This window comes from Castor canadensis, chromosome 7 (assembly GCF_047511655.1).
Source record: "Castor canadensis chromosome 7, mCasCan1.hap1v2, whole genome shotgun sequence".
Classification (NCBI taxonomy): Eukaryota; Metazoa; Chordata; class Mammalia; order Rodentia; family Castoridae; genus Castor; species Castor canadensis.
Window position 1 is genome coordinate 94,216,299 of NC_133392.1, and position 27,954 is coordinate 94,244,252.

General features: G+C 37.8%; 2 protein-coding genes across 5 annotated transcripts in view; one reads left to right on the forward strand and one right to left on the reverse strand.

The window, feature by feature from the left end:
* Window positions 1-6,508, forward strand: part of LOC141424876 (uncharacterized) — a 229,931-nt gene extending 223,423 nt beyond the window's left edge. The window contains exon 6 of the mRNA XM_074079575.1: window positions 5,763-6,508. The gene's annotated coding sequence lies outside the window, so the exon portion shown is untranslated. The remainder of the gene's footprint in view (window positions 1-5,762) is intronic.
* Adgrl2 (adhesion G protein-coupled receptor L2) overlaps window positions 1-27,954 on the reverse strand; it is a 620,387-nt gene that overhangs the window by 407,272 nt on the left and 185,161 nt on the right. The window lies entirely within an intron of this gene.

A 27,954-nucleotide genomic window follows, 5' to 3' on the forward strand; every position in this document is an offset into this window, starting at 1 on the left:
GTAGGCAAAGTGTTATTACTCAGTTTAAAATGTGTCCGGGATATCAGAATTACACTCCCCACTCCTGCAAGAGGCACTCTGGGAATGGGAATGGCCTCAGTGTTAGGCCTCTAGCTTCCTTTTACTGTCCTTATCACAGTGGTTCCCCACAGGCTCAGAGGCTTGTACACTTTACCATCCAGAGCTGGGATTACTGTCATGAATGTGACTCTGATAGCTTCCCAGTCTGAGGTGTGGGGTGAGACCTTAGGCCATGGGCATGAGGTTACTACAAGATGTTCTCCAATGATTTTTCAATTTTTCCTTCAAAGAGTTATTCAAGGAGCATTTATTTAGGACCTTTGAATCAGAAGCAAGATACTCTTAGTTTATTCTCAGATGCTGTTAGGAAAAGATCTTCCTGGGCTGGGAAATTCACTTGATTAGCATGTGCAAAGCCCTGGACTCAATCTCCAGCACCACAAAACAAACAGAAAACAATATTCTTAATACACTGCACTTGTACTTATTATTTTGTGAGTTTTTTTTTTGCTACATTGACCTTCTTTTCTTACTTGAACTTAAATCAGTTTATTATAATTTCTAGAAAGCAAATAGTCTGTTTCCCATCTGTGAGTTTGTACCATATTTAGACAAGTGTTTACAAAAGGAGGTGTGTGAGGAGAGCAGAGTTCAAGATTTCTGTAGGCAGGTGTGAGTGAGGTCTTGGAATACACTGGAAAAATCCACATTGAGTGTTCTTTTAATCCCTCCATCAGCTGAAATCTGGTACCTAGTCCACATCCCAGACCCAGCCTAACTAAGGGGAAATATGCGATGTCAACAAGAAAGAGATACTCATTTGGACATCTGTCACATTGTGTTTACTGGCATAAGAAAATCAGGCTGTATATGTGTAATAAACAGCAGTGATGACGCAGCGTGAAAAAACTATCAGCAGATTCCTATATGTTCTCCGAAACCCAAAGAAATAAATGATCTTTTATAAGGTGTTAGGGAAGGCTTCAGGAGATTGTTGATATGGCTTCCTTTATGTTATTATTCCTTTCTTAAAATTATAAGTTTCCAGAGGGCAAGGATAATACATCATTCATCTTTACTCTTCCATGCTGGATATATGGCACAACCAGAAAGGATGAAGGATGATGATTATATATTAGTCATCAAACATTTAAAACTATGCTTTATAAAGTTAAAAATGCCGCTCTCCTTACTATGGGGTTACTTGGGTTCTGATAATCCCCTCCTAAAGTTGAAGAATTCTAAGTCAAATCATCTTAAGTTGGGGACCATCTATATTTGTTTCTCCCTTATTGCCACCCCTTCCTTTCAACTGCCACCGTTTCTTCCTGGACTGCTGAGCTCTCTGCTTTCTCTTTTATTTCCTTCCTTTGACATTAGGATATTAGACTGAAAATTGATTCACATAGTTCTTTCTCTTTGAAATCCTTCAATGTCTCTGCCCTTTCTTGAGAATAAAATCTGTATGATCTGGCTCTGTTTCTTTTTTCACCTTATTCTTGGGTTCATACACCCTTTGCAAAGTCTGTCCCCTCTACCTGGAATTTTCCCCCTTTCCCCACAATTTGTGCAACCCCCTCATTCTCTTCTAAAGGTCTCAGGCTGACCCACTTAATGCTGATACGTATTTGCTTAGAAAAACTATGACAAAGAACTAATGGAAAAGTTTTTCAATTCAATCCTATGTTCATGACTTATTTTGTGAAGTTGGAATGAGTCCTTAAAATAAAAGTCAATAATTGATAGTGGGGGAAAACAGTGCAAAAAATGTGTACATATGAATGTAAATGGTAAAATGATAACTGTTGAAACTATTCCAGGAAGTTGAGGAGGAAGGAATAAAGGAGAGAGGTGGAGGGGATGAATTCAAGTATGATATTTGATACATTGCAAGAACCTTTGTAAATGCCACAATGTACCCCCACCCAGTACATCAATAAAGGAAAAAAGCCTAAAAGGTTTTAAGGTTCAGTGTAGTAATAAGACATCCTGGGCATTATAGTATACTCTGGAATTGGGAAATTTGAAGTAACCTATTCAACCCTCCTCCCCTTTTCATTTTACAGATGGAGAAACAGAAATATAGAAGCTAAATGAACTTCCTGGGATCTTGAAGCTAGTTAGCAGCTCAGACAGAATTAGAATTTCTACTTTGGGGTTCATCTCAATGGATTACCTGCTTGGTAGACCAATACCTACCTAGATGCTTAGAGTCTTCAGCACAGTTTAGAATCTCAAAAATAAAAATAGTAAATTCTAGGGAAATGAATATAACAGAAGTTGTGGAGCTTTGGAAATTTGCCCTTGAAGGGAAGGACTACAACATTTTCTTTTAATTTTTCCTTTTTCCCTGTATTTTTGCTGGAGTATAGATGTGATGGCTCAAGTCAGAGCAGTCATGTTGAGAATGCAGAGGAAATAGAGAGAAGTGACCAGAGTCCTCATGTTGTCACTGTGCCTTACCAGTCCTAGAATGTGCAGGAACTTGTCCATAAAAAGGAAACAAATGCCTGTAATTTCTAGGGTTCCTTTATGTATAGCAACCACCTACAAGTGGCATGCTGTCTGAAGAAGTGCCTGGTACAGCATTAGTTGACGGTGGTGATGATGTAGATCTTAGTGGCTGAAAATCTCAGGACCCCATGTAGGACCACTCTAAAGACTTGTTAAAATTGTCATCTGTGAAAAGTTGGGGGTTGGACCAGGCATCCAAGCACCCTGGAGCCCTCGGGCTGTCAGTGTGAGTTGAGCAGTCTCAGGGTAGAGGCGCCTGTGAAGAATTTGTGGAACTGTTTTTGATTGTCAGGAGGGAATTTGGTGGGCAGGACCAAAGATGGTAACTTTATTGAAAAGCATATAAAAAAGGAATACATCTATATCTTTCTTGATTTTCAAATACTCAAACATTTATTTATGTAGGTGAAAATCTGGATAATTTATAATTACCAAGACTACTTTTTTTGGCATCCAACATAAAGATTTTATTTTGTAAGGTTTTAATGCTCCAAATTTTCCCAAAATGACTATGTAAATTACAAACTTTACTAAGAATTGTACGTCATTAAAAAAAAAAATCACCTATTGTAATGCTGCCTGAAACTAGTCATTAACATAACACCCTTGTATGAGGCCACACTGTGGTTATTTTACTCTTAAAGAGTCTGTAATTAGGTGTAGGAATCTCACTACTTCATTGTGTTTTTAGTGTGGTTGTGCCTGACATTTATTATAAACTACTTCAGAAGTGATATGAGCAAATTTCGTATTATGGCCTCCGGAGGAAAGAAACATGCATTTCCCTGCCTTATTCTTTTTCCATTCTGACTGAAGGTAAACAGGATGGCTGGAGCTGGAGCAGCCATATTAGTTCAGGAATTAGAAGCTGCAGTTGGAGATGGCGGGGCCGTTAGGCATGGGGAGCCTGTGTCTCAGACTGCACACCTGCTATACACCAGTGACTTTGTCTAGTCACATGGTTATGTGGGAAAGAATGCATTTTTATCTTGTTTGAGCTACTGCATTTGGGGATTCTTTGTCCTAGCAGCCTACCTAGATCCCTAGAGATGAAAAAATCAAAATATAAGTAAAATCTAGTATGCGTCTTGCAATGTGGTATTAAATAGATAGGGCTAAAATCATTTCAATGATAAATGAAAAAAAGCATGATTATAAAATCAACACTTTAAAAAGAACATTTAGGTTTTTCTCTTTCTCTCTCTCTTTCATCATAATCAAGAAGATAAAACTAGCATAAAAGACCAGGGAATAGAAAAAATTGCAGACTCACATGTAGTAAGGATAAAGAACTTTCCATTAGAATTGGCGATGCTGTAAGTTCTAATTCACAATTTTAAAAGGCATAGATGTATGTGTTTTTTGTTTTGGCATAAGCATGGTGCTTTTTTCTAATTACATAATATGCATATCTAAATACACATATAAAATACATGTAAAAAATAAAAAAGTGAAAACAACAATTTGAAAATACAATGAAAACACACCACAGGATTAGTTCTATGTGCTTAGTGAGTATTTGTCAAAAATAAAGATGCACAGTGATTTTTTTTTGGGGGGGAGGGCAGAGATAATTCCCAAACTTATATAGTATTAGCCTACCAGGAAGCTTAATGTTCACATAATGAGAGTTAAATAATTGCATTGTGTTTTAAAGACCAAATATATTTACACAGAGCCTGGCTCAGTCCTTTGCCCGCTGTTGGCTGTCATGTGACATTTGACTATATGAATGTCAAGTGGTTACAGTCCTGAATGGAGGACAATTGTATTGACTCTTGATTTATCAATATATTGTTTTTATAGAGCAAAGCAATGCAAGTATTTCAACAAAAGACCTCACAGAATTCTGTCTACAAGTTTGATGGTGTCCATTAAAAAAGACAAGCAACCAGCAAATGAAAAACAAATTAATGACAAAAACTATGACAAGCTAGTACGTTTCTAAGAGTGAGAACAAAATCTGAAGGCAGAGATGGGAACAAAGTCGTGGCTGCTGATTTTCTGTCTCAGGCTTTGTTTAGCTGACCACACTTCCCCCCTCCTTCGAGAAAATCAATGTACAATGAAATTATCTAGTCTCATCTCTGGTAAATAAATAGCAGAAGTCTTTCTTGTTTCAAAACATGAAGAATTTGGTTTGTTTTCTCAGCAGCTCTTATACTTCCATTTTGCCAATGTTAAAAAAAAGTAAAAAGCACTGTGAAGAGGCCAAATGCAAAATTAAAAAATTATTGGAGGAAATTTCACTTAAATATATATTGTACGTTTTATTCACAAACAACAAATGTTTGTATGTTTATTGAAATCTGTGATTTAAAAGGGAAATTGAAAGCAATTAAAACTGTAAGGGAGATGAGCAGTAACGATAGCAATTTTCAGGTGATGCCTGTGTTTGGCTGCTAAACACATCACCCTTCAATTGCACATCTGAGATTCACGTGCTTACATCTGTGCACACATTGAATCTGTAAATATGACTCTATTTATGATGTTTGTATGTACAGCTAGGAAATTTTACAAATTATGTCTGAGAGTACACTTAAAATGCCCAGATGACATTTTTATGTGTTGAAATGAGTTAGGCTTTTTCTCGGTATTTTATACTCTACCTCTCTAATTTGTATTTAGATTTCAAACCTACTTTTCAGGAACTGTATCGAATTCAGTGTTCTTTGCAGCATTGGGCATCCTACTTGTACTAAATAACTGCTTATCATCATTGAGTGCCTTAAAGTAAACACAACACAGTTTCCTCTGCCAAAATCCTGCTATGCATTTAGATGTTGTCTTTGAAAACACATAGCCCCGAGTAAATCACTTCAGTGTGGGGCGTGTACACTTCAAGTCTGCTGATTGCTCTCCTCCCATTTCAGTTTTTTCTGTGTTACTTTTCTTTCCATATTCCCTCTTTCTTTACTCTTAGAGCAAACCACTTTTAGTACAAACACGATTTTTTGAAAAGATAAGGAATTTTCAGTCTCTGGTAAACCTTTAGCATTCAGAGAAAAGGCTGAATGAAAGAAAAAGAAACACACACACACACACACACACACACACACACACTCTCACATGCATACATAGGAAGGGTCCTGTCACCCACAATTCTAAGATACAGGCATTCAACTATGGAATGGTTAACAACAACTTTAAGCTTTAAAAAAAAGTTGGAAAACCAAATTAAAAATTTTTTTAAATCACTTTCTCATCTTCCTTCATCTTTTCAGTTCTTTCAAAGAAACGTGACAGCTTTGAGAAAACAAAACCCTTCAACACTGCTTGATGCTCAGAGTCTCCATCCTCAGAAAAGAACTCTTTGTACGTTGTACACACTTAAAGCCAGCTTGGACGAAAGTACTAAACAACAGCTCAGTAGCATTCAACTCACAGAAGATTCATCCAGAGATGCCAAGAAGCTTAGAGCCAGCAAGCCCTGACTGTGGGTTAAGGAAAAAGGGGGGAAAGACAGAGGGAAGGTGCTTATATGTATGCTCTTGTCATTGAAATAAAAATCACAGTATGTGGATTTGAGTTAATAAAGAGTCTTTAAAAATAACTCACATTTGAGGCAGTATGGTTGACAGACTTCATATACTTACATGAAATAGAACAAAGAAACCTCTTGCAATAGTTTTAAGTGGGGAGGGGAGGAAGTCAGGGGGGAGAGGTGGTGGGGGTGACTTAACCAATGCTAAGAGAAGCCTATATGGAATTGTCACATGAATCTCCCCTGTGCAATGAACATACCCTGATTTAAAAAAATGGGGAAAAAATAACTCACATGTGACTCTGTAGCCTTTGAAAACGCTTTATAGAACAGTGGCATTATTCTGCACTTACCAGCCCTGAATATTCACTCCGTGCCGTGTCTCTTAAGATGGGACACAATTCTTAGAGTCACAGACTTATAAAAGTGGTCTTCTGTTAAACCTTGGTGGACATCTTCCTCCAACACTAATTAGGTCCAAGTTGGACAAGACATTGAATCTTTAGACTCAAGTCCCTTACATGAAAAATGGGAACAGTATTACTTCACTAGTCTTTGCTCAGTTATTGTCCAGATCAAATGAAATAACACATGTGTAAGTGCTTTGATTCTGGTAAAGCATGCTGCAGATGAAAGGTTTTATCTTCTAATCTAATCATCAGAGCAGGTAAAGAAAGTCCAGTGTGATCAGGTGGCACTGCATTTTAATGGATAGGAGGACCAGGATTAGGTTTGGGGTCCAGGGGGCTCCATAAAAGGAGATTTTCCTTATGTTTTCACAGTGAGGTTTTGGTCTCCCCTTCCTGTCTTTATTTTTGTCATTATTTTTTCTTCAGGTAGGAAGAAGTCAAGACTAAGGGAATGAGCAAAGGTCTTCTGTCCACTGGTTCTGAAAAGCCTGAAACAATGGTTCCCAGATGGGCAGCGTGAGGTTGGAGGTGGGAGGAGGGAAGTGAGCAGTGGACACCGAGCTCTGTAACAGAATCAGTTATAGAGTTTACACACATTTATATTACTGAGCTTGCAATGTATGCAAGCTGCTATTATGATTGTTCAGATAAAATTCATATATCTGCATTCTGGAATCAGAGTAGCTTTTGGTATTTTATTTTCTTAATTAATACTCCAAGTATCACTCTTAAGAAAAGAAGCTCTCAAACTCCAAAAAGAGGAAATTTGGATCTCATTTCTTTCTCCCTGTGCCTGAATGGAATAATAAATTGGTAAAGTGGAGACAAATTCAGGGGAAGGTACATTATAGCAAAGGTATGTGAGAGTCCATTTTTCTTTATAACATGATCATGCAAGTAATAAAATTATTAAACTTGGTTGGTGATTGCTACAGTATACATTACGTTCTTTTATTCAATAGTGTTCAAGCTTTTTCTTTGTTTTTATTTTCTTGGCTTACAGATGAATTATTTTATGAATTTGGCTTTTCTTCAGCCTGAAAAATTTCTTGGAATAATTTGGTAAAATGAAAATGTCTACAGGCCAGATGATCATTCATAAAAGTTTAGTGCTTAAGTTTATACTCAAACTCAATGGATACAGAAAGTGTGGAAGTTTAAAACAGGAAAATGTGCATTCTGAATCTGGTATTTAATGCTTACTTTTTTTAAAAAATTAATTAATTAATTTATTTATTTATTTTCTTTTCTCCCCCTTTCCCCCCCCACCCCCTCCCTTAACCACCACCCACCCCCCCCACCCCCGCCACTGCTACCAGGCAGAAATTTAACTCTTACAAATCCGCATATCTGGGAATTCTTTTAGCAAGATAACCTGAGTTAGGGAAAGTTATAGGAGTTTTATTTATTGGGTTTATGAGGATTTATTATTGGACTAATTAGTAATAATAATACAGCCACAACTTATTGAACTCTTACTCCACAGTTAAGCTTATTATATCCTAGAAGAGGAGCTATTAATATTCCCATTTTGCAGATGAGTGAAGTGGAGCTCAGAGGAATGAAATTGTCAATTAAAGCTATGGAGCTTGTAAATGTCATAAATGGAATTCAAATAAAGTTTTAAATCCATGCAAAGTCAAAGTCGCAAACTGCAATTGTTTGTGATTATGAAAAGGCAAGGAAGAAATTCACGTACATTTTTGTACCAGCTGCAGCTAATGTATATGACCAGTGGTTCAGCGGTGTGTATAGATTTGGTGGGGTCTGAAGCTTACAAAAATTAAGAAATTTTAAAGAAAGTTGGTATGAGAGTCCATGCAAGGGGAGGTCCATTGACCTTCCTGAGAAATCCTTCTTGAAGTTGGTTTCAGGAAAATAGTCAACAACTAACCCAGGCCTTTATTTCTAGGCCTGAATCTAGTTCTAATCTGAAACCAAGAATGCTACCAGGCAATTGCACTGGGCATTAAGGCAGTGGTACTCAAACATTTTCCTCCTTCATTTTTTCTTCTTGTTTTGTTTTCCTTGCTCTAAAAGGGTAAAACAAAGTTCCTACTGTAACACTGGCTCATTAAGACATGGGTTCCCAGCAGTCAGTGTCATTGCTCTGATTTGAGATTCACAGCTTGAGAATATAAGAGTTTGGTTTTCTTCTTTAAAATGAATACATTATTTATGCAACATCCTAATTATTGCCTGTCTGCTAAGCATGTGACTAGTATCTAGATTACAAAAGAGAATCAGAGAGGTAATTCTTACCTGAATGAAACTTCTCATTCTTGGAATTTCTATCAGTATAACATCTCTTCTCAAATAGGCTCACAAACTTGGGAGTATTATATGGATTTTCTTTTTCTATCACCACACATTTAAAGCAATATGTTGGTTTTTCCTATAAAATGTTTCTTGGTTTATCTTCCTTTTCTACTAATGTAAGACCATCACTCTTCAAACTTGGGTTATTACAGTTCCTTCTTTGAAGGCTCTTTCTTTCTTTTTTAATAAATATTTATTGCATCCCAGGTATAGATAGAGTGCTAGCTATTCACCTTTCTAAAGTTTGATTGATTTCTTTTCCAGTCCATCCTGTATACTAAAAACCATATTCTCTTTACATGCTGTGGATCCTTTAGAGGTTTTCATCTCAGGATAATAACTGCACATGATGAAGCTGACTATGATGAAGAAGGCACATGACTTTCTGAGTTCATGCCTTCTTGAGAGAAGAGCAACTTGAACTGATCTCAAACATGATGCATATAGGACTGTATCTGCACTGATGGGCGGATACAGCTGAAGCCTAGGAATTGTGGGAGGAGGGCACACTTATCCTGAAGCCTGGGCCTGCCACCATGCAAGAATGATTGGTCATGTGTAAGTATTTATCAATGGATTGATCCCACTTTATGTAGAGTGACAGCTCTGTTCTGGCACTGAGCACAGTAGCCACCATCTGGCTGGAATTTACACCTTACCCTCCTCGCTTCATTGTTCACTCCCAGGGCAGTCAGGCTGATTGCCTTTGTGTTCTTGGGCTTGATATGTTCATTCCTACATGAGGAGTTGCTTGTGCCATTTCTCTTGTAAGCCTTATGTTCCCACTTGCTCTAAAACAAAAATCACAATACCACAGGTCTGTTCTTCAATCATATTTATTCCTGTAAATAGCTACTTCTATACACATAAATCATGTGAAACCATGGACTTTGGGGTTGGACTACTGGGATTTTATTTCTGAGTCTTCTATTTACTGGCCTTATTACCCTGGGTAAGTTAATTTGCCACTGTAAGACTCAGTGTCTGTGTAAGTAGGTTGAGGATAAGTCAGCACTTTCCTCATAAAGTTGTGAGGATTAAATAAGACAGTCTGTTAATAAGTTTGGTAATTTGTTCTTAATACGCAGTACTCTTCATAGTCCTATTATTCCTATTTATCAGTATTGTGAGGATATTGATGTCACTGACTTATTTCCTCTGCACAGATGGGCCCTGATTTACCAAGGTTCAATTTATAACTTTTTCAATTTTATGCTAGTGTGACAGTTTACCCACAGAACCATTCTATTTTATACTTTCAGTACAGTTCTCAGTAAATTACATTACACACTTGACACTTTAATATATAAAGCTTTATGTGAGATTCTTTTGTTTAAATATTGGCTAATCTAAATGTCCTGATCACTTTGAGGTAGCTAGGCTAAGCTGTGATGTTTGGCAGGTTGCGTGTTCTGTATTTTCTGTAGCACCTCATACATATTGGACTAAAAAGTAATCATTCGGTCAATACCTAATTGCACCTAGTGTACATTGGACAGTGCATTGCAACCAATGGCACAGTTCTTTTTAGAAGAATGCCATGGGACCCATCTGAATCATGGTGATTATTCCTGCTGTGGTCCATTAGTAGTATGGATTCTATCCTATTCTGATCCTTCTAATATGGAGTGTATTAGAAGTCACCAGATGTTCTGATTCTTGGTCAGAATTTCTCCTCAGTTTGTTCCTCTCTTATTTCCACTGCCCTTCACCTCTGCACTGCAGCAACAGCTGCTTTGCCGTGCTGCCCTCCCCTTGTGGGGTGCAGCTCATATTTATTTCCGTTGAGTCTATCCTCCCACCACTGCCAGGTCACCTCCCTAAAACAGCATTTTTCACCATGTCTTTCCTGCACTGCTCATTTACTTACCTAATAAAGTCCACACTCCTCAGACTAGTTTCAAGACTCTTCATAAATCTCTTTTCACCTTTTCTAGCAACATTTACATTTGGCTTTTGGCTCCGTGCACTTAAATTTAGTTTTAGTCTGGAAATATTCATTGTCCTTTTAAAACACTCTTCTCATTTCCTCACCAGAGTTTGGCTTCTACTATTTTCTCCACTTGTAGTAACCTTTCCTGTTCCCCCATCACCACAAATCCTATCCATCCTGCAAGTTAGAGTTAGAATTCTATTTTATGCAGTAGATCTTCCTTCAACATCAACCAACAATGAACTCCTTATTCATTTAAATCCTACAACAGATGTTTGCTGAGTGCTTACTTCATACCAGGCAGTATGCTAGGTGTTCAGATTACATGAACAAGGGCTAGTTTCTATGCTGAAGAATCTCAGTCGCTTTACTTCTAACTCCTACAGCACTAACTGCATCACTTATTTTAGCACCAAATGCACATTGCTGATTTTTTTCTTAATCTGTTTGGGCAGCTATAAAAATATCTTACAGTGAGTAATTTATAAATAGTAGAAATTTATTGCTTACAGTTTGGGAGACAAGGAAGTCCAAGGGGCCAGCAGATTGAATGTTTGGTAAGTGTTCACTGTCTGCTTCCAAGAAGATGTCCTCTTGCTTGGTCCCCACATGGTGCAAGGGGCAACACAGTTCCCATCAGCCTCTTCTATAGGGCATGAATTTTACTCTTGAAGATGCTCAGTATTATCATATTGGAAATTAAATTTCAACATATGAATTTTGGGAGGATGTATATGGGGACCACAGCACCAACTGACAGCATTCTGAGATGAGAAACTGGTTAGGGAGGTTATGTGACTTGCTCAAGTTCCTGTAGCTAATAATGGTCTACACTGTCTCTGCAGTTCCTGAAGGGCAGAAGCAGATTGGTATTTTGTCAGTGATCCTAATAGTACTCAAGAGGTTAAATGTTAGATTTGAATTTGTTAAATGAAAACATTTTGAGTTTAATGTATTCCTCTTATTTTTTGCTTTTGCAAAAATTACAGCCAGGGGTAATTTAAAGATCTATGTTTTTTATTTTAATATCACCAAAATATTAAATGCCAAAACCAGAGCTGTCGCAAAAGTAAATAAGTGTATCACAGCAGTAAAAGCAAGTGAGCCTGTGTTAGCTTGGACTTTGGGTAAACTTAGGTTAGAATTTTAATAACAAACAGAAAACAAATATCTGATTTAATTTTCAGTTTCCAAATAGGGGAAGTTTATATGTTTGAAATAAACTTTCCTTTGGGTATTACTAACATAGGTAATGGCAAGGTAGGCATATTTACAAAAGCAGGAAAAACACAAGCAGCATTCCAAAACAAAATCTTCTTCCTCCGAAACATAGAGAAAAACCTCAGTAGAAAGGAGCCCTAATTGGGGTTTATGAAATTTTAACACACAATGATAAACATTTTGTATCTTTTTTCTCTCCATTCAAAGTAAATTTTCTTTGAAGATACATAATGATATTCTGCTTTTTCTTTCTTTATACTTATTTTAAAAGGTAAGCTTTCATGGTCATATACCTATTTATAAATAGTTTGCAATCTATCAATCTATAACATTTAGATTAATTTGTCATACAATTTCATGTGAAGAGGGGATAAGCATATAACAACGTCTATTGTTCCTAGCCAAAGTGCAAAATAGCTGAGCAGAGTTTTTCTTACCATAACTTGTATCTTTTTTTCGACCATTCTCAGTAGACATTCATTCCCATGGGTTCAAAAGTTATTCTGTGTGGCTATGTGTTGCAACGTTGCCTTCAATTATTAATAAAACAGCAAATATTATTCGAAACGCACTATATAATACAAGGAGACAAAATAAGTTTACAAATCTGCTTGATTTTATTTCTCTAGCATTTATGTAATTGTCTAAAAATAAAACTGAAAATGCTGTCCACTTAAACTAAGGAGATAAACGGTGAGTGGTGTCTGCATTCTCACTTTTCTCAGTGGGGTCACCAATTGAATCTCAAGATGGAGATAATATTTTTAATTACCATCACTCCATTCACATTATAGTTTTCTTCTGCATCTCTGCATCTCTTATAAGCTTCACCATCAAATAATATCTACTCATGTTATGTTAAGAAATTTGAAAATCACTGGCAGAGTGCTCAAGTGGTAGAGTACCTGCCTAGCAAGTGTGAGGCCCTAAGGCCCTGAGTTCAAACCCTGGTACTGCCAGGAAAAAAAAAAAAAAGGAAAAGAAAAGAAATTTGAAAATCTCAGAGAAAATCATGACAAGCATAGATAGAACACTTGAGCCAGTGATGTGCTGGCTGTACCCGTACCCCACCACCCTAACAGAGATATGACTACTGCTTGCTGATTAATGTGCAAATACTCCCACCAGAGTTGGTTTCAAGCTACCAGAGCAACAGCACTGAACAAGGAGTTAGGAAGGCGCTTTACAGATCACGTCAGAAAACAATCTTATAATTGCCATATTGACGTGCAAAATGTTAGGCTTTTTGGAAAGTTTTTGTAACATTATCTCTCTAATTTAGATTTAGATTTCAAGCCTACTTGTTTGAAGGGAGCTAGCTCCAACATACCACTGAGCCATTATCCTGTTAATTAGAAAATACATGCTTGGGGTTGAGGTGTAGCTCAGTGGTAGGATGGTGCTTAGCAAGCATGAGGCCCTGGGTTCAATCCTCAGCACCAAGAAAAATAAGAGCATATGCCTGAAACTAGCCACACTGACAGTGTATGATTATGTTTCAAACATGTTCAAAATTTGTTATCCTTCATTTTTAAAATAATAACACATTCAAAATTTCTAAATCAAAAGATGTATCTCCCCTGTCCACTAGCCACCATGTGTTCTTCCCTGGAGATTCAACAACTTTGTCAATTTTCTTTTCTATCTGTGCAAAGATATCCCATCTAAATGTAAACGTCCTGGGAGAAATGACCCAAGCATTGTATGCACATATGAATAATAATAAAAAAAAAGAATAATAAAAATAAATAAATAAATAAATAAATAAATAAATGTAAACGTCCTCTTCCCCCATTTTTAAAACATACATTGTAGCGTTTATATACCGTTTTGCAGCTTGCAATTTGGTTGTTAATATAGATCAACAAATGGTTTGTAGGTATATATGAAGAGTTTCCTTACTCTCTTTCTTTGGTGGGGTGAGGGGAGGGAGTTCTGGGAATTGAACCCAGGGGCTCATATGAGCTAGGCATGCAGCTCTACCACTTGAGGCACACCCACAGTCCTTTTGTTTTTGAGGCAGGGTCTAGCATTTTGCTTCAGGCTGGCTTCAAACTCACAATCCTCCTGCCTCTGCCTCCTGAGTAGCTGAGATTACAGGTGTGCAGAACAGTGCCTGGCTCCTTAGTCTCTTTTCCATCAGTATAAATATTTCATCACATGACGGTTTCATAATAGGTTTAAATTGTCTCCTGTTGATGTGCACCTATTTAGGTTGCTTCCTCTCCTTTGCTTTTACACACAGATACACACACACACACACACACACACACACACACAGAGTTCCTAATATGGCATTCTACATGTGTGTGGCTTTGCACACATGCACATTCTCAGATTAGTTCCCAGAAGCACAATTTCAGTTTCAATGAGCTTATATGTTTATACACTTAATTTTTTTCTCTTGCTTTTGCCATAAAGGCAGAAGAGCTCTGGTTTCTCCACACCTTCACCAACATAGGGGGTTATCAACTTGGATATTTGCCAACCTGACACATGGGGGAAAAATCTGGGTGATTTATATTTATAGTTTTTAGATTATAAGTGAGTTTGATTCCTTGTTTCACTAAGTGTATTTTATTTTGATGAAATATTGTACACTTCCTTTATCCATGTTCTATAGTTTTTTTTTAATATTGATATGTAGCATAAATAGGTGGTAGAACCAAATTATTTTTTCCACATAGTTATCCTAGGTTTTCAATACTCTTTGCTAAATTACTCATCTTTTCTCCTCTGCTATGCCATTTTTACATATCGAATTCTTGTATATGTATGGGTCTTCTTAAACTTCTTAAATTGTTCTAGTTCTTTTTCTTTCTGTTCCTCTGTGTATGCCTTCCAATGTTGCACTGCAATATGTTTTAATAACTAGAAAGCTTAGTTTCCTAGTTTTCTTTATAATACTTTACTAGCTCTATTTGTTCATTTTTTTCATATAAACTTTGGCACCAGCTTACATCCTTCGAAAAATACTTTGCTATATTAGGATTACAAAATGTTTATGGGTGAAGTTAGAGACAACTGACATCTATATATTGGTAGATACAGTTATAGATATAGATCTCATACATACATGTATATATATGTACTGTACATCCATCCTTTTCCCCCCTCAGTAGCCTTTCTTTTTCACCTCCGTTCTCCCTGTGATAACCCCCCATAACTCCCCATTTACAATGCATTTGTTTTTTGTGCCACCATTAAGAAGCCATGTTTTCACTGTAGCTTCAGCCACTGTACAGTTCTTCAGTGACATGGTCGGGAAACTAAAAGATATCTTCTTTAGAACATGTATGGAGATGAATTTCGTGCTGAACCTCTGAATGTAATACATGATTAAAAATATGCCATGAGTGTCTTGTTGTATGAGAGTAGGTTTGTATACTCGTTTACAGACTGGAAAATGAATACAAATCAAACAAGAGTTAGCTTTAGCATCATTTAAGAGGTAAGATAGGTTTTTATCTGTCTTATCAGATTTACATGGTAGTTAGCTGGTTTAGATTGTTTTCAATGGTAAGTTTTTGTCTCTTTTCCCCTTAAAAAGCTAGCAGCAAGCATGGGTTCTATTCCTAGCACAGGAATGTACATGTAGAGGGGTGGTGGGAGGGAGGTAATAGCAAAAGTACAGCTTAAACCACACGCACATATAATTTCTTAAAATATATAAGGACTGGGCAAGTAGCTCAGTGGTAGAGCACTTGCCAGCATTTATGAGGCCCTGGGAATGATCCTAGCACTGGGGGGGGGAAAAAAAAGGAAAAAAGCTATACATCACTCACTGCAGGACAATCCTGGGTTGGTTTCCCCTCCTCTTGATATGTGCTTCTGGCTACCTCCTGGAACCACTTAAGCTTGTGCACGCACTGCATGAGGATGAAGATCTCACGCACTGACATGCTGTATTCAGAGCACTCCTCCTGTGATGTTTCTTCCTCCATCATAATCAGCCAGCTGTTGTCTCCCCATTTTCTCATGTTTCTTGATCCTTCCCATTCCATCAGTTCTCAGCACTAACTTTATTAAATCAGCACATGCTTCCTACTTGTAGGAATCTCATTTGGACACCAATGACAACACCTTCTCAACGCTGCCCGCCACAGACAGAAGTTAATACACACAGGGAAGAGAGTTCTAAATCACACTGTGCATTTTGTATACTCAGCCAAAAGAAAAGAAGAATTTAATTCCTGCACATCATCTTTTCCCGTCTCAGTAGTCTGACACCTTCTTCAATCACCTAGCTAATGTGCGGAAAGAATGGAAACTCTTTGAGAAACCAGTGACCCAGAAAGTTAAAAACCAAAAATTATGAAGCATCAAGTGACATGCTATTTATCATTTTTCTCCTACATAAAATCTGCTGCTTACAGATTCTGCTTAGTGGCACTGTATAAGAAGGTCCATGACTGGTGGTTTATATGAGTATAATATGGTATGTGTACGTCATATTTTATCATACAGTGTTGATTTGCTTATTAAAGATGGCTTTAAATTGGGCAAAGAAACACATCTGTGGTCTACTCATGTTCCTAAATTCAAACATGACCTTTCCTTCGATTCTTTTGACATCATATAATTTTAGCTGATATATGGGATTATGTAATTTTATCCTGGCTAGAATTTTTCTTTTTATAATGTATTTTAACTGCGAATAGTTTCAAAATAAAGTATGGAAGATGGCATAACAGATTTTTTACATCATTTTGTAATTTAATTAGCCACAAGTGACAGGGCATGCCTCATGAAGAGCATAGCTTTGGAGCCAGGACGGTCCAGTTCTGAGCTGCCTTGTTTCCCCATCTATGCTTGTTTTTTTGTCTTACTGATTGAATTGCTGATTTTTAGCTGAGTTCATGAACCCCCCCAAAATTAAGATGGTGTTTCGTTTCCTTTCCTGAATTTATCAGTCTTATTCAATGGAAGCCAGTGAAGTGTTGTGTGAAACTTTCTTTTTTTTTTTTTAATGTTAATTTTTTTGTCATTGTTGTGTTGGGGGTACATTGTGACATTTACAAAAAAATCTTACCATATATCATAGTGGTATTCAACACCTCCATCATTCCCCTTTATCCCCTCTACTCATTCCTGGATTATTTTCAACAGCTCTTATTTTTCCATGAAACTGTCTAATTTTATCTCAGAAGTGATCATCTATTATTTGAGCTGAGAGCAGTCATATTAATTAGGATTAAATAAAGCTTTGTGGGGCTTAGAACCTTCCTCTTCAACCTAATTGAGAAACACATTTATGAGTCTCTCTCAGAAAAGTCCATAAGAGACAGTCTGAGGAAAATACAGAATTTCTTGAGGTCTTCAGAGGCCCAAGCATTTCCAGCTTTCCATTGCCTCACTCCAGGAATGTGCTTTTGCTGCTGAGACCAATATGGCTGCTTTAGCTCCAGCATTTGAATATGCATTCCAGGGAGCAGGACAGAATGAAGAGCAAGGAATGCCACAAGCCAATGACACAAAGTCATCCCTAGATTTACACCTTGTAAGGCAATTGCTACAGTTCTTATCAGTATAGGCTGTTCTTGATTTGCCTGTGGCTCTTTCTTTCTTTACAATCAGGACTCCATCAGTGATAAAGACACAAGAATTGTTGAAACATGACTCACAAAATGTTTCCGTCACAGGGGCATGGGGTAGGACCTCTGCTTTGTGGCATTATCTGCATAATGAGGTGACAGTAATTCTCAACCCAGGAAGTCAAAATAGGTGCCATCTGGAAGGAACTGGCCCCACTCGTGCTCCACACATGGTGGTGCTATAACTGCCACCACTTCATGGAGTTGGTATACCAGAATTTACTGAACTGGTCCTCTGCCAAGAGCATTTAAATTATTTGCTGCTTTTTGGCTATGATATACAACTCAAAAATTAATATCTTTCTTTACACAATTTTCCCCCCTTTCACTACTTAGGATTCCTGGGCATAAACTGGAAGGGTAATTACTGAGTCATCCAATATTCATGGAATACATTGTGATCCTCTCAGGGTAGTACAGACAGTACATGTTAATCAGGAAGAGAAAACTGTTTCACACGCAGGGTGCTGGGCTGCACACATTGGCTTTCGGTTTGGGACTCATGAGAACGTGCGTACAGAACCAGTTCTGAGACATGGTCATTTCACCACTATTCTAAAACTTCTTCTTCCAAATGGAACTCATTGTGGCATAACGGAAGGTTCACTGGACGTGCCTTGTTACTATCTGGGCAACCTTGGGCAGGGGAGTGATCACTGTGACTCCATTTACCCATTTGGAAAATGGGGATAATAAAAATGACCTACTTGCCTGAAACCAGAAAACACTTAAGGAAAGTCTTTCGAAATGGTAAGAACAACAACAAAGAAAACAAAAACAAAAAACAACAGTCATGCAAAATATCTGATAGAAAAAAGAATGTGTTTAATTTAATAAAGCAAATACTTCTGCACTCCATATAACCAAAAAGCTTAGTTTTTAAATTATCTTACCTATGTAAGTCTCATTGTGTAAAACTTATTATGTCTGTTTTACAGTTGAATAAACCAAGGCGCACAGAGAGAAGTTAAACATCTCTCCCACAGTCACTGTGAATTTGAAGCCACACAGTATGGTTCTAGGAATGATGCCCACACTATCTGTTTTGTTTTCTAAAACAGTAACTAGGTCTATACCTCCTTCAATAGCAAATGAGCAGGCTCTGACCTGAGGAGTCTCCAGCACTTCCCATCCCTTGGGACAGTGGTGCTGACTCTCACCTCGTGTGGCTTGTACAATACGAAGCTGGCTGCAGGCTCAGTGTGTCAGGCACAGGGAGGACTAGTTTACTCTTCTGTGGTTTGGAGTGTGAACAGGTGCTTTGATGGAAAGCACTACAGCTGATCTGACACACAGAACTGAAGGAAAGGGAGCAGACAGAGCTGGTCCTAGGACAAACTATGCAGACTTCCTCACAGCTCCACTAGCTCTGCGCCTTCTGCTGCCCTCTCTGCCCTGTTTCCTTTTACAGAAACTCCTGCCTGCCGTGCAGAGCTGAGTGCTCTGTTCTTCCTCCATAAAAACCTCCTTGCCATTAGTTTCTCTTTGAAGGGCTTAATCAATGAATTTATTGATCCCCTAAGATGTTAAGAACAGAACTGAAACACTGTGCTAACTTACTTTCCAGAGATACACACATTTTAATATAGAGTGGGTGGTAGCTTAATTTGCTGATGCTAAAATTGTAGGTATTAACAGCAACTGGTGGGTGAGGCGGGATTATTGGGTGGGACTATTGGGTGGGACTAGCCACATCCTTCAGTCATGCCACCTGAGCCTACTCTGTGTCACACAGAAGGCCAGCAGGAGAAAGGGTCTCTAAGAGAAGGGAAAGGGGCATTTTTCGGAGGCAGTGTTGCTCTGGTTTTCTGCAGAAAGGGAGATGTCAGATCCCCAAATCTCTCTGGCAGTGAGGGTGGCAGAGACTGGTGACACGGCCAGTGTTCTCTGGATGCTCAAGTGGGTGCTTTCTCTCATTCCTGGTCATTTCTCATTCCTCCTCGTCAGTTCCTCTTCCTCCTTCGCTGACAAGGGACTAGAGCAGCAGCAGCAGCCATTCGTTAACAGCTAGAAGGAAGGACTGGGTTGATGTTACACCTCACATCCTGGTTCTGATATTCTTAACCACTAATCAATACCACCTATGCCTGCTTCTGAGTGTGGAATTTATGTGGGAAAAATATGAATCTTTTATTTGTTTAAGCTACTCTTTTTCTGTTACTTGTAGCAGAAAAATTCTTTATTATTACTTTATTTTATTAATTTTTCATGGTGCCAGGGGTTGAAGCTAGGGCCTCACACCTGCTAGTACTCTACCATTAAGCTTCGCCCTTTACCCGTAACTCTTAGTCAGTATAACCTCTGCCTCAAAGAGGTTACAGGCACTTAAAATAACCTTCAGTGAGGTAGACACAGTACTACATGATTGTAATCACAGCTATTCAGTAGGCAGAGATTGGGAAGATATTGGCTTGAGAGCAGCCCTGGCAAGTGTTCATGAGATCCCATCTCAACAAGCCAGGCCTGGTGGTATGTGTCTATAATCCCAGCTATGCAGGAAGGCATAGGTAGGAGGACCGTGGTCCAGCCTTGTCTCAGGCAAAAAGGGAGAGACCCTGTTTAAAAAAATAAATAAAGCAAAGATGGCTGAAGGACGTAGCTCAAGTGGTAGGGTACATGCCTAGCAAGTGCAAGACCATGAGTTCAAACCCCAGTACTGCCCCTTTTCCCCCTGCACAAAAAAATAGCTGTCAATGAGTTCCTTGCATCTTCCTTGTCTAAAAGCACCTAAAGCATGGCTTTTATTATTTATTAAACACCAGTGCTGGCCACATGCTTTTCCATACTGCCCAATTTTTATGTACTGGCATGAAGAAGATGTGAACTCAGTGGGGGAGGACATGGAGCTCAGGTAGCTTGAGGTCATAGGTGAGTAAACGCAGGGCTGTTGTGAACTGGGGACCTTTCCCCAAAGGCATCTACATTTTCCACGGTGACTGCATCCCCTGCTGACTTCACTTCTACACAGGCCACAAGAACGTCACTCCGACTGTCCCCAAATAGAAGTTGGTGTCTGCTGAACTTAATGGGAATTTTCACGAACCCTGAAAACATTTCTGACAATTAAATAGTTTATCAAACTATCGGTGTTTGATAGACCCTAAAGTTTAGGTAATACGTAGGAAAAGTCAACAGGAAGAGTAGAGGCAGGTGGAGGATCATTCAGGAATGTGCAGGAAGGAAATGCAGAAGTGCACGTGTCATGGAATCTTGGATCCAGACATGGGTTTCAGCCCCTCTGAGCTCTTTAACCTCATTTTCTCCCATGGACACCACTATGGTCCACATCCCAACCTTCTGCACCTCCTGCAGTGATGGAGAGTGAATAATATTGAAATATATGGCATTTTAAAAATTCATTTATTCATATGTGCATACATTGTTTGAGCCATTTCTCCTCCCTGCCCCCCACCATCTCTCAATACATGGCATTTGTGTATGGAGATGGTTTAGCCAAATGCTCTGAAAGCTGTTGAATAATAAGGGAGCACGGTGATAGGAAAAGAAGAAGTAATAGGGAGCACGGTGATAGGAAAAGAAGAAGTAATAGGGAGCATTAATCTGATTAAAGTGTGATAATGTGAGCTACCAACCAGACAACCTTGAACAACCCAAATATACCTAAAAACAATGAAGGACAGGAAGGTGAAACACTTCCTGTCTGGGGTGGGTATTAGAGAGAGGGTGAGGGTGAATGGAGAGGGAGAAGGAAGCGAATATAGTGGATGTACTTAATGAGCCTTCACGAAATTAGAACAATGAAACTAGTTGAAATTGTTCAAACAAGGAGGGAGGAGGGATGAGGGAGAACAATGGAGAGGGTGACTCCAATAAAGATACATTGTAAGTACATAAGTAAATGCCACAATGAAACACCCCCCACAACTAATACATGCTAATGAAAATGTGTTAAACAATTCAGTGTCATTCTGAAAGAAAACCGATGTAAAATGCATACTATTTTGATAAGATGCTTCAAAAGCCTTAGTATTTTGATGAATCATTCACTAACAGACATTCATCCTAAAGAAATACTTTTGACATGGACAAAGATTGAAAGTAAAAATACCATTTCCCAATATTGTGGGACAACCTGACAATTAAAATTTTGAATAGTTACATTCGAATATTTGATTAGTCTATTTCAACAATGAAATACTATGCAGTCATCTAAAATCTAACACAATCTTTCATTGCTTTGCATTGCCAGTGTATTCTCTGTGATCCAGTATGTAAAAAAAAAAAAAACTCATGCACATTTATGTATAGAAAATATAATAGAAGAACGTATTACAAATATAAATGTCAGTTACCTTTGAGAGGTGAAGTTTCACAGATTTTTTTCCCTCTTCTTTTGGTTACAAATATTTTCTTATTTTTTACATAAAATATATATCACTTTTCTTCTCAGAGAAGAAATACTGAATATTTCTATTCAGTATTTTATTACTGAATACAGTAATAAAAACTATGAAACACTCTGCACATACAAATCACATAACAAAGTACGTAGCCCATTCCTACATTATCAACAGATAAATGTCAGAAGACTGTTATTTATTTTGTGCTAAAACAGAGATTTCTTTCCTTTGAAGCTCCTGACTAGTTAGGATCTCAGAGCCCCTTGCAGAACTGGTTCTGGTGGGAAATGAAGGTATGATTACCAAGTTCTAAGCAGAGGCACAAGCACTTTTTTAGCCTCGAATGAAGAGAAGTTGCCATTTAGACCCCTGTAAAATAGATCACCAGTCATAAGTGTAGATTTTCTTACAGGAGCACAGCTAGGACCCCAAGGCTTCAGGAGGTGAAGAGCTGTCAAGTGCCAACCTGTGAATGAATGGTGATCCTTGAAGGATGGAGGAACATTAAATCTAAGCTATCACTGGTACATATTTTTTTTTGCATGAAATTATAACAATACGCTGTTAATATTTAAATAAGGAAGGGGTACTAGAATACAAAATATCCATCCCTGGTTTTTTTTTTTAATCATTCCATTTTCTCTTCACCATGTCAATATCTAAAGTATGCTTATATGTTCCATATTGCTGGGCGTATGCATATCTGCAAAGTGGTAGAGATAGCAAGACGTACATTTTTATTAAATTTAATGCCTGATACAAAATTTTGAGTTTGTTGTCTTCAACCTAAATTTAATATTTTGGGGTTTTGGTACTCATAAGCTTGACAAATCAACTTTCTGTTCTTTACTTAAAGGCAAATAAAAAGCATTCAGAAAACTTCATGAATGTCCTATGTCAATTGCAACACAAGATTCTGATATAACTGTAAGTAAATCTGAAACATATGGATTGAATTTTCCCCGCAATATTCTAGTGTTTGGAAGGAAAAATCTGTGCAAAAATGTGTTGTAGGTTTTCTGAAACCCTCAAGTTTGAAAAACATTTTTTATTTATTTAGATTTAGCAATAGGATAACCATTTTGCACCCCAAGAAAGTTAATGAAGCACCAGATTCCATTCAACTCTGCACGGCACAGGAGCCTGAATGAGTCCCGAGTTCTTTTTCATTGCACTGAAATTTATACACACACACACACACACACACACACACACACACACACACACACACACATATATATTTAAAGTATGGAATCTAATCAGTAAAGGAGGCAGAGCCAGGAAGTTTCTCTCTGGGGCTCTAACTACCCACAAAAATCTCCATCAACCCCTCCATCCGTGTCATGTCCAATAAACATACACTCTAAACAAGCACAATATGAAAAGCTAACCACACCACCTAAGCAAGAACTGTGAGGTTGCTATGAAAACTAAGCCTTCCAGCCAATCTCCCCATCTTAAGAAGCTCTGTGTCTCTGCTGAGCCAGGTACCTAGGACACTGAAGGACCTCTCTGATTTTGCTTTGTTATTTTTGGATCATATCTCACACCTTTGTTCTTAAGCTTGCTTTGACTGGATTACTTCCCAATGCTCAGTTATATCCCACTGTGGAATCAGCAGTTCACCTCTGCCTTTGTCTCTTCAGGGCTGTGAAGAGTCACAGGACACGAAGGATGGAGGGCAAATGAGCTAAAATAAACTGTAGAGGACAGTCCCATCACTATGACTCTCTGATCTGTGGTTGTTGTCCATCGGGTCATCCTTCAAAGACTGGCATTTACAGCTGTGGTTTAGAAAAAATCTCTTCTCCCAGGTTAGGAATCATTTCCAAGTTAGAGATTCAGTGAAGGAAATTGATTTAGGATCTCTTTTTTTTTTTTTCCTTTTTTGTCTTTCTAAAAATGAAATCATTACATAAAAACACAAAACCAAAAAAGCACAAGCTTTTGGTTCAGGCACTCTTGGCATTATGTTGTTTTGTTGTAGTTTCTGAATCTCATTTCCTTCTTTGTAAATGTGGACATACTAGTACTTCCTTCACCGAGCCATTTCAAGAAATAATGAGATGGAATAAACTGTCTACCCAACAGAATGTTTTGTCTATAGTGGAAGCTTAGTGAATACTAGTTCTTCCTCCTCTTGTTGTCTAATACACTAACGACGTCACTCCATGGTATTTTGGTTCAAATCACAAATCCATCAAAAACAAATAAAAATCAAATCAACAAAAAAACTATCTTGTGCCTGTTTACAGTTCTCTAATTTTTGATGCCCAGGAATACGGTGATTTTAAAACATCCTCCCTGAAATCATGACCAATATTCTGGTTTTCTCCAAATTGAGAAACTCTTGAGGGAGAATTAGAAACTGAAATAATCTGTGTCTTCCTAAAATTGATAAACCAGCATATAAAAGAGAGAGAAAAAAAAAAAAAAAAAAAAACCAGAGATCCTAACTAGAAATTTTTAAGGAAGATAGATATCTTAATTTCTCCACACTAGGTATAAAAAAATACATTCATCATTCCAAAACCCACAAACTTTAAAGACTTATGCTTTTTTTTCCCCATCTGTCAGTTATCAAAAACTGTATTGAAAAATTATTTGCTATTAGCAGGCATTGGGGACTAGGTAAAAAGAAAAAATTAGTCAAGAGAAAGCAATGATTCTGATTAAGTAAATTCCATTGAACTCTTTCTAGTAAGCATTATTCAGGTCATGAATGCTAATTTGTCCTGCAGGGGGTTGTGGGTAATTACCCAGAAAAACTATCAGCTTTATTGAGTCGCTACAAAACAGTGTTACTGAATGGTGCACTGTAAAGGAAGACAACGTTGATATGTACTCACAGAAGAGGATATTTTTCTTTCCCCTACTGGGAAGATTTTATAGCTGAGGTAGAAAGAATAACGAATGGCATTTTGCTTAGAAAACTAAAGCCACATTAGTGTCACTTCCTGTTTAATAATCAAATAAAATTCCTGACACGCACAGACATGTATCTGAGAAGTGCCACAAGATACTCGAACAATTTTAGCTTTCTGCATATATTTCAAATTGTGTAGAATCAGAACCATCTTAAAAATGAAGCAAATATGGCACGTTGGCTGCATTCCAGCAAGTGCACAGAACTGCTGACGTTACTAAAATCTAGATAATTTAGTCCCATATGGGAATCCATACCACAATTATATTGTCCCTGCTCCGACACAGCCCTGATTTTGCACTTCTTTAAGCCTGGCTTTTTATAATTTTAATTCCCTTCACCAATAAAGCAATTTACATTCACACAGTCTTCCTAGCTGAGCAAGAAAAAAGAAGAAATCTGTTACATGACCTTGCTCTCTTTACAGTTGATTACAAGGAAACAAACTCTTCAGCTAACCGTCCTCTCATCCTTTCTTAATTGATGTCACACATCAACTCTGCAAACTGCAGAAGAATGTGCCCACAGGCTGGAGGCTCACAAGGTAAAATGTAGATGTTAAAATCTCCCTATTTGTTCATTTAGCATGATGATGTAATACCCATCGCGTAGAGATATATCATGGACAGCATTCAGATAGTAAAGAGATAGCATTCCCCTTAGGAAAAACAATAGAATAAGCTATTACAAAATATTGAGACTGTTAAACGTGGTTTTCCAACTCCCCACCTCTCACTGAAATAATTTGAAAAATGTGCTTGCTGGATTCACTAAGGCCTACCTGACACTCCATAAATGTTTAATAAAACAATAATAATTTCCAGAACATTGTTTTCTCAATAATTTGGTTCAAATAGTGCCAAAATCAAATATTCACGAGACATGTTTTTCCTTTTGACTCACCTCACTTGCCTTAAAAAACAAAGCAACACAAGAGAAACATGTGGAAAGTATAATCCTATCAAACAATTAAATTCTGAATGAAAAAGTGAGATTGCTAACCTAAAAAAAAAAATTCCTTGGCCACCTCCTTCCCCCTACACAAAGAAAATAAAGGTGCAAGTTATCTATAATTACTAACGCAATACTTTCAGAGAAATGGAGTATTGAAGCCATCGGACACCTCTCTAATCGTTTGTATATTGCAAAGTCTTTGGTCTTCTTTAGTTGTGGTTTTAATTGAAAGGAAGAAAGCATGCTTCAAGGTACCAGTGGTATTTTGTCTTGGATTAATTATGTTAGGAAGACTTTATTCTTCTTTCAAAATAACCAAGTAGTGGTATCTGACTATAGCTAAGTGAGTTATTTCATATTGTTTTAGACACAATATAAATGTTACTTTGAGGGGATATTAATAGGTTTTATTTGTTAAGAGATTTTTTTTCCAAGATCAACAAATACCTTCACATAATCTTTGTTTAGCATTTGCATTCAGCACTAAGAGACAGCTAAAATGTGACTCTCTGACTGTATTCCAAGTCAATGTGATTAAGCTTGCGGGGCGTGCCCTTCATTTACTTTCTTGTGGAAACTTGTGTGAACTTGTGTATACTCACATCTTACACCAGGAAGGCTATTTTTTCCTTGTCAGATAGTTTTTTAAAAAGAGCCTGAACAAGGTACCGACTATGAAAAAAAGACAAACCAATAATGGAGAGTTCAAACTGTTCATGTGTACTAATAATGAAATACACCAAAGTATTTTTCATTCTTTCTACACCTTGACAATGACAAAAAAGGACCCAACAGACCCCCCTGCCCCGCCTCCCCAGGAAATTAAAGCAGCTCTTAGTTTTCACTGTAACTATAACCTGTGCCTAATAACAGCTTCAGTAGATTTTTTTTTAATCAATACTATCACCAATGCATATCTTTTCATTTCTAGCCTTAAGAATATAAAATTGTTTTTTATCATGGCTCATTTTAAGGGAAAATGAATTCCATATGTATTTCATATATATAGTATTAAAGAGTTTGAATGAGTGTGTTTGTCAGGTTAACACTCCTGGTTCTAATAAGGAGTTTTGTTTTTCAGCTATCTTTTCACTACTCACCTAGGACCTAATCTACCATCCTTACTCTGAAAAACAATTCCCTCTAGTCTTTGATATTGGGCCACTGGGGTGCTAGCATATTCCTGTCAAGTCTGCTTTAAGCTGGAGGATATGTACCTAAGAAATATTACTACATTCTGTTTTGGAATTATCACCCCTAACACAGCTAGTGCTGTAAGTAATAATTATTAACATGAATGTTAGTTCAGTCTAATTTAGTTCATTAGCAGGATAACTCTTTTGATTTCTAAAGAGGCAGCAAGACACTTTAATCAGCGAGAAGGACCAGCTTGTATATTAGCACCATTCATTTAACTCCTTCCAACAGCGGTGTTTGTTGGATGAGCATACGCTTAACGTAGTAAAGTGTCACAAACTTTCTTTGTTGGCCTTGACTGTAGTCACTGAAAAATTTGGATGTGTCCTTTCATCTGTCACCCTGGAATTCCCTCTGCTGAGCAGCCATGCGAGGATTAAGAAAGCTGTCCTGAACATGTATTTCACTAAATCTTCGCATACCATTCAGCGTGGCTGCTGCCTGAACAAGTTTCTCCTGTTTGCACACAAGAAATGGCTGTGTGAACAATTCAGTAGAGAGCCCGCCTGGCACGGGGCTCAGGGTGTCAGTTCAACTTCGTGCCAGTTGTGGTTAATCCATTCGCTTTACACACAAGATGGAAAATGGGGCTTTGTTACTTGAACTAGTTCTCCAGGCTCTGTGTAAAGGGATCCTTTCTCATTCGTGTCCTTTTAACAGTTTCTAACATCATAATACTTCTTGTTAGGAATGTGGTAATATGATTTCTACCACAATACAGGCTGGCATCAGGTTTATAGTAAATTCATATCAACTGTCAAACTGCTGCAGATCCCACATCTGTTAGAAAATTCCTGTTTAAATAGGGCAGAAGGTTGACACACTGGATCATAGCAGACAGAGTAGTAAAGAAAGGTGCTGGGAAGCAGCTTTTTCTGCATATCACTTGCATTTTTTTTTCTAAGTGATGTCCTGTGAAAGGAAGATAGTACACCTTGAACTGAATGAACGTACTTTGTCACCAAGAGAAGGAGCAAAAGCCCCCAGACCCTAAGATGCAGTTAATGGGCTGTCAGA